This window comes from Acanthochromis polyacanthus, chromosome 1 (genome assembly GCF_021347895.1).
Source record: "Acanthochromis polyacanthus isolate Apoly-LR-REF ecotype Palm Island chromosome 1, KAUST_Apoly_ChrSc, whole genome shotgun sequence".
NCBI classification, from domain to species: domain Eukaryota; kingdom Metazoa; phylum Chordata; class Actinopteri; family Pomacentridae; genus Acanthochromis; species Acanthochromis polyacanthus.
The window spans coordinates 135,878-143,887 of record NC_067113.1 but is presented as its reverse complement, the minus strand read 5'-3'; the positions used below and the strand labels follow the sequence as shown (position 1 = coordinate 143,887).

Below are 8,010 nucleotides of genomic sequence, written 5' to 3'. Positions count from 1 at the left end.
ACTTTTCAACAAATAAGCAAACAAACATGAAGATCAAAGTGTGTTATTAGTCATTTATTAAATGAAATAAGTTATAATAGTTGAAACCCACAGGTAGAGCAAATAAAACTGGAGAAAGACGTATTAAAAAATCATTGATCTTGCTCTGGAAAAATCAACCACTGCAATGAAAATAAAAACTAAGTTAGACATTGATTACAGCACAAGATCTGTTCAAAGAATTTAGACCATGGAAGGGTTAAAATACACCAAAATGTGAGGAAGACCTCCTTTAACGGCCAAACAGAGTTAAATGTAACCTGCATAGTCCTGGTGGGTTTAAATTCTTGAGGAAGTAACTGATGGAGATGTCAGTCTGAAGCTGGGGCCTCATGCACTGTAGGAGGAAACATTGACAATTGAAGCATCACTCACATCCTCTATATCAAAGGTGAGCCCCTGTGCAGAATGACATGATATTCAAATCAGGATTTCTCACACGCTTATTATGAGATCATCAGTTAAACATCATCTCTTCTTATTTCATATATTGCCACTGTGGAAAGAGTCAAACGTTGTCAGCAGGATTTGAACCTGCGCGGGAGACCCCAATGGATTTCTAGTCCATCGCCTTAACCACTCAGCCATGACAACTCCTGTGCTACTGCTTTCTGTTCTGTCCATGAAAAATTTGGCGTCACATACAATCATCTGTCGTGTTCCACCCTTGCTTTACACATTTATCTAATCATTAAATATTGGAGCTCCGTCTCTCCCTGTTGCGCCGTGCAGCTGTCCTGAGGTCAGCAGAGTCTCTGCTCACTTTCAGATGTGATTACCACAGTGGGTAATATAAACACATTTGTCCAACAAACAACAAATCACATAAACAGCATAACTCACCTTTGAAGGCTCATAACTGGTCAGAAATGAAAAATTTCCATGAGACACGGCCATAATCCAAGCTTGGGCATCCAGACAAAACTAGCCAAGTAAATATTTTGTCCAAAACATGTCTTGAAATCAGTAAATAATCCACAAATAGCTCGGCTTCGTGCACGTGATGCGCGCTCCGTACTCTCTACATTTCTCTTCACATCTTTATATAAGCTTATGTGGCATATTTTTTTTACCAACTGCTGCTCAAAATGGCAGCTGAAGGCTAACCTTTTGATTGACATCGCATTTCAACCAATCAAGTGACTCTGGTTGGCCTTCCTGAGCCTAACAGCCAACCGTTGTCGCTTGTGACAAAATTGGACGGGGCTTGTTTCCCTAGTAACTGCGAGTAAATCAAGTCGAAGGAAATTTTTGACTGACAAGCCTTGTAGCCAATGAGCCTGCTGAATAGAAAACAGTCGGCTTAGCAAGGTTGTCCTGAACTATGTAAGAACCCAGGCTGTTGCAATATTGTGTTTTCAAGCTTTCACAGTGCTGCCACACTTATTTTCAGGTGTTTTATTAGGGAAAAAATTGTCTTCCAACATACAATACTCTGTGCCAGTAGCACTTAGAATAATTCTGACTGCACTGGGTGAAAATCCAGGTTGTCAGCTTTCAAATGAGACCATAACCATGCATGTACTCCAAACAGTTCAAGAACGGCATTCAATTTACTTTGCGTACATCTTCAGTAGAAATTTCAGGCGGAAATTGACTGTACTTTATAGGGTTAATTTAGTTTCATTTTCATCAGGTTGTTTTGCTGTAGAAAATACTAAGATGTTGTGTGTCGTGACAGAGATCAGGGCTTCTGGCTGATGTTCATTTCCTCCCTTTTCTCTGCACCTACTTCTCTTATCCGTTTGAACTCCTGAGAGCACACAAAAACAGTCCATTTCATAGTGATGGTGGTATAGTGGTGAGCATAGCTGCCTTCCAAGCAGTTGATCCGGGTTTGGTTCCTGGCCATCGCATGTGTGCTGGTCATGAAGTGTTGTGTGCTTAGTGTTTGTGATGGTTTAACTGACACAACTAAACACTTTGTCACAGAATGTGAATAGTATCAATGTTGTGTATCATATTCTGTAATGTTTCTGTTTCTCAGTCTGAAGGTTGAGCTTCGTGTCTTGCAGAAAGAAAGTAACGGGCGTGTCATAGTCTGAAGCTGGGACCTCAAACATGCACTGCTGAAGGAAACGTATAACAATTGAAGCCATCACTCACATCCTGTACATAGAAGGTGAATGACTTTGCAGAAATGACATGATATTCAGATGTGCTCATAATAAGATCATCAGTTAAATATCATCATCTCTTCTAGTTTCATAGATGGCCAGGATTAACTGTTTGGAGGGGATTTTCAACCTATGTCTTACTGCCACAGCAGAAAGTAGTTCAACGTTTTCGAACCTGCATGGGGAGACCCCAGTGAATTTCTAGTCCATCACCTTAACCACTTGGCCATGAAAACTCCTGTGGTACTAATTTCTGTTCTCCATCCATCCATCCATTTTCTTCCGCTTATCTGGGGCCGGGTCGTGGAGGCAGCAGGCCAAGCAGGTCGTTCCAGACGTCCCTCCCCCACCAACGCTTTCCAGCTCTCCCTGGGGGATCCCGAGGCGTTCCCAGGCCAGACGAGATATATAATCCCTCCAGCGAGTTCTGGGTCTACCCCGGGGTCTCCTCCCAGACGGACGTGCTCGGAAAACCTCCAAAGGAAGTCTCCCTGGAGGCATCCGAATCAGATGGCCAAACCACCTCAACTGGCTCCTTTCGATGCGAAGGAGCAGCGGCTCTACTCCGCACTCCCTCCGGATGTCTGAGCTACTCACCCTATCTCTAAGGCTGAGTCCAGACACCCTACGGAGGAAGCTCATTTCGGCCGCTTGTATCCGTTTCGGTCACTACCCAAAGCTCATGACCATAGGTGAGGGTTGTAACGTAGATGGACTGGTAAATCGAGAGCTTCGCGTTACAGCTCAGCGCCCTCTTCACCACGACGGTCCGGTACAACGTCCGCATTACTGCTGCCGCAGCACCAATCCGCTTGTCTATCTCTCGCTCCATTTTCCCATCACTCGTGAACAAGATCCAGAGATACTTGAACTCCTTCGCTTGGGGAAGCAACTCCCCCCCAACCCAGAGGGATCAATCCACCGGTTTCCGGCAGAGAGCCATGGCCTCGGACTTGGAGGTGCTGATCTGCATCCCTGCTGCTTCAACTCGGCTGCAAACCGCTCCAGTGCGTGCTGGAGGTCAAGGTCGGAGGATGCCGACAAAACCACATCATCTGCAAAAAGCAGAGATGCGAACCTGAGAGCCCCAAACCGGACACCCTCCCCACCACGACTGCGCCTTGAGATCCTGTCCATGACAACCACAAACAGGATTGGAGACAAGGGGCAGCCTTGGCGGAGTCCAACACCCACTGGAAACGTGTCTGATTTAGTCCCGAGTATGCAGACACAGCTCTCACTTGGGTCGAACAGGGACCGAACGGCTCGTAGCAACGAGCCCGGTACCCCATACTCCCGCAGTACCCCCCACAGTGCCCCTCGGGGGACACGGTCATAGGCCTTCTCCAGATCCACAAAACACATGTAGACTGGCAGGTCAAACTCCCATGACCCCCTCAGCAGCTCCACAAGGGTAAAGAGCTGGTCTGCTGTTCCATGACAGGGATGGAATCCGCATTGCTCCTCCTGAATCCGAGGTTCGACTATCAGTTGGAGCCTCTCTTCCAGCACCCCAGAGTAAACTTTCAAGGGGAGGCTGAGAAGTGTGACACCCCGGTAGTTGGCACACACTCTCCGGTCCCCCTTTTTGAAAATAGGGACCACCACCCCGGTTTGCCACTCCACAGGTACTGTACCCAATGTCCACGTGACATTGTATAGACGTGTCAACCAAGACAGTCCAACAATGTCCAGAGCCTTCAATAATAAATAAAAGTGGAGAAAGATGTATTAAAAATCATTGATCTTGCTCTGGAAAAATCAACCACTGCAATGAAAATAAAAACTCAGTTAGACATTGATTACAGCACAAGATCTGTTCAAAGAATTTAGACCATGGAAGGGTTAAAATACACCAAAATGTGAGGAAGACCTCCTTTAACATCCAAGCAGAACATTTATGGAATTGAATAGGCTAAAAAATGTCGAATTTACAGAGTTTAATGTAATCTGGATCAACCTGGTGGGTTTAAATTCTTGAAGAAGAACTAAACACTTTGTCACAGAATGTGAGTAGTATCATATTCTGTAATGTTTCTGTTTCTCAGTCTGAAGGTTGAGCTTTGTGTCTTGCAGAAAGAAACTGATGGGCATGTCATAGTCTGAAGCTGGGGCCTCAAACATGCACTGTAGAAGGAAACGTGTAACAATTGAAGCCGTCACTCACATCCTGTACATAGAAGGTGAATGACTTTGCAGAACTGACATGATATTCAGACTTGCTCATAATAAGATCATCAGTTAAATATCATCATCTCTTCTAATTTCATAGATGGCCAGGATTAACTGTTTGGAGGGGATTTTCAACCTATGTCTTACTGCCACAGCAGAAAACAGTTCAATGTTTTCAAACCTGCATGGGGAGACCCCAGTGAATTTCTAGTCCATCACCTTAACCACTTGGCCATGAGAACTCCTGTGGTACTAATTTCTGTTCTCCATCTATCCATCCATTTTCTTCCACTTATCCGGGGCCGGGTCACGGAGGCAGCAGGCGAAGCAGGTCGTTCCCACACCGCTGTGCACAGCGCACACACTGCACACCCAAAGTCAGCTGATCTCATGTGATGCAGATTTGCTCCTTGATCAAGTGACATTTGTCCGGATTTTTGGCACGAGCGGCGTCGGATCAGCACCGCAGCTGGATGGCCCGATTTACATACCCAGCGCAGCTGATACTCACAAGAATAACTTACTAAAATTATATGCACTCCTGTTATTAAGTCCAGTTCAGTCTGTTAATGTTAACCGTTTCAAACTAACGTTAATAGGTGTGTTGCAACTGAAATAACAAGCTTGAAATTTACCTGTCCCATTGTCCCCTTTAGTATTTTTCTCGACTGTAAATCTTCTGTCTAAGAATAAATCTGAGGCTGCTGTTCTTTTTTTTTTTTTGTCTGTAAATCCGCTCAAAAATGACACCAACCAACCATGGCGTCATTACTTAAGCTTCATGCAATTTTTTTCTTCTTTGTGACTGTGACCATCACCTGCCCTCATGGCAAATTAACCGATCATGTTTATTTCAAGCTGTTTCCTACATTATGCCATTGAGGGCTGTGCACACCCAAGTGAAACATAAAACAAACACAGGACAGACAGAAAGGTGAGGCATAGACAGTGTTCTGAGAGAAAAGGTGCATTCTATTTATTTGTGCTCTTTAATTCTCTGAGGCTGCTGTTCTGAGAATGAGCGACTAAAGCTTTTTCTGAATAAATCAATAAAGATCCATTTATGGAAAGATGTGATGAAGGCAGTTTTGTCTTTAATTATATTCAACAATATAACATATTTGACCACTTTTAGTTGATTATTCTAACTTTAACAGACTAAAGTTAAGGCTATATACTTAATTTCTAGTAAGTGGTCCAGCCCCTCCTATATTTTTATGTATGTGGCCCTCAGTGAAAAAAGTTTGGACACCCCTGGGGTAAGGACAGGAGGAGGAGGAGAACATGAGGGGGATGGGTATTTGACTTAGGAGAGCTGAATTTGGAAGTGGGTGTGAGCATTTACATAAATGGCTAATCTAAGTTTACTTTACCTCCACTTTCAATCCATAGAAACATACCGTGGAGCTGTCTGGCAAATGTTGCTCCAAATGTCAACCACTTCTTCTCTCTGTCAAGAACTGCTGCTAATGCTTTGACCGGCATGGCACAGAAATTCCTAGACTTAACTTACCAAGACAAAGTGACCTGCACAACAGACTTGGACATTGGATTGTAGCAGCGTTTTAGAGGTCACATGATCTGCTTGGATCTAGGATCACGTAAAGACTTTTCTTCTAGTCACCTCTTGCTGGCAGGGCTGGGCAGCTGCTGGGAGGTCCAACTAGGACATGTTGCAAGTTTGGTGGTGGGACGAGTGATTGCATGTGGCTTATCTAAGCTCACACACTCATACATGCAGCCACACACACCTACTTAGCATTTGTTCAGTGGATCATGGATCAACAAGCACAACAGGTTTGAGAGTTTTGCAATGAGTGCTGGAAGTGAAAAATTAGTTTTGAGGGCTTGTTGTGTTGTTGTGCATCAGTCAAAATACAATAGGTTTATAAATCTTTTTTTTTAAAAGTTGAAATAAAAGAAGGAAATCAATCATAAACAGTACAACACATTTTAAGGACTTATTAAAAAGGATTCACTAGATAAATGGAATAGAAAAAATGACTTTAAATTCAGTGAATAAATGTAGACACAAGCTTCTTTAGAGTAAATCAGGCAGTTAGCAGTTCTAAAGCAGTAACAAGATTAAAAGCATGAACATTAATGTCCCAGAATGATGTGTTAGTGGTGTAATATAATACAACATTGTGCACCAATACAAAGCTTTCACTAAATGTTCATTTTGTAAATGTTTATCGTGTAGTACTGCATTGTATAGCTCTGTCTGGGAAAAATGAGCATGTTAAAGATAAATGAAGTAGAAAAACATGAACTAAAATGAAGTGAAGTTTTTTTTTCTCTACTGTAAAGTTTAATTGTTTCAAATTGGATCCTGAAGAAACATTCGCTCATCTTGTGTGCACTTCTGCTGTATTTACAGCTAAATGACAATAAAGCTTGATTTAATTTGATTTTGATTTGAATAAAAGTGCAAACATGTTTCATAAAGGTAAATAAGGTATAAAGGCATAAGGCAACTTAGGCCAGATTTTAATAGAAGTGATCCCTTAAAAACACACTACAAGTCCATCTTCTACAGGGGATCAGTTCTGACATAAACCACTGATCAAACATTGCCCACTGTGCTGCACAGCACACTAGCAGAGGTCCAAAGTTAGACTCATTCAAAGGGCTGCACTGATTCTATATCTGTCACTTGTATCGATTTTACTGCTGATTATCTGTCAAACACGTCTACCACCTCCAAGCTATCATGCTCATGTGATTTTGTCAATCCTTTTGAGTAACTCTGATGTTTGCAACCCCAGCCCCCGCCGTTGTGCTAATTCAAACAATTTCAAGGACAAAGGATGGGAGCCTATTGTATCACACAAGCAGCAGTGCAACGGATACGGTGCCAGAGGGGCACAGTTGTCAAGGATTAGCGGCCGTCACAGGCGCAGATGGATGTATCACCTCCCAGCACCGCTGATGAGTGCCTGAGTAGGACAACTGCCCCAAATGAGCTTTAAGCAGAACTTTAGATGCAGTCAAAAGATTTGAAGTGAAATAAGGAACCAACCAGAGCATGTTGGGAGGATGAGGGACAACAAAGAGAAGAGGGTCGCTTTCTGATTGACCTGTTGCTCTGCACAAACCTGTGGCTCAGCACATGCATGATGCAGATTTAGCCACTGAACAACCACTTTAGTTCATAATGCTGGTTTTCAATAATAACTGTGGTGAAGACTGGAAGTTTTTGCATTATTTTTGGCTTTGCAAAAATAGTGCAATAGTTAATCATTTTACAGAATTACAAATAATAACGAGGAAAAATCCCAGATTTATTTTTAAAATTCACATATTAACTGTGAAAAACAGGCTGCGCAAAATGTCCACATCAAAAGTCTGTTTTTTTTAAATTGTGATTTGTCCTTTTATAACGTTTGGCTGTAAAATAGTACCTACTGAATTAAATGATTGAAATCAACAAAACACACAAAAACTACAAAACAAAACAACATTTTAAAGATATCCAAATCCTAAAAATGTAACATTTTATTATCTTACACAATTTTTAAATTGTAAAATAAAAACATTCTACATATTTTAAAACTGTTTTACATAACTTCACTTTTTTTGTTAAACTACCAATAATTTCCAGTAAAATCCTAGAAAAAAGTATTAATTTACATGTTGATTGTAAAGAGAAACACACAAAAATGATATTTTATACAAATAA

General features: G+C 42.0%; 1 non-coding gene across 1 annotated transcript; it reads right to left on the bottom strand.

Moving 5' to 3' along the window:
• Nucleotides 1-552: 552 nt before the first annotated feature.
• trnas-aga (transfer RNA serine (anticodon AGA)) lies at nt 553-633 on the bottom strand. The gene has a single exon. It is a non-coding gene; the product is annotated as a tRNA-Ser (tRNA).
• Between the last annotated feature and the right edge of the window lie 7,377 nt (nt 634-8,010).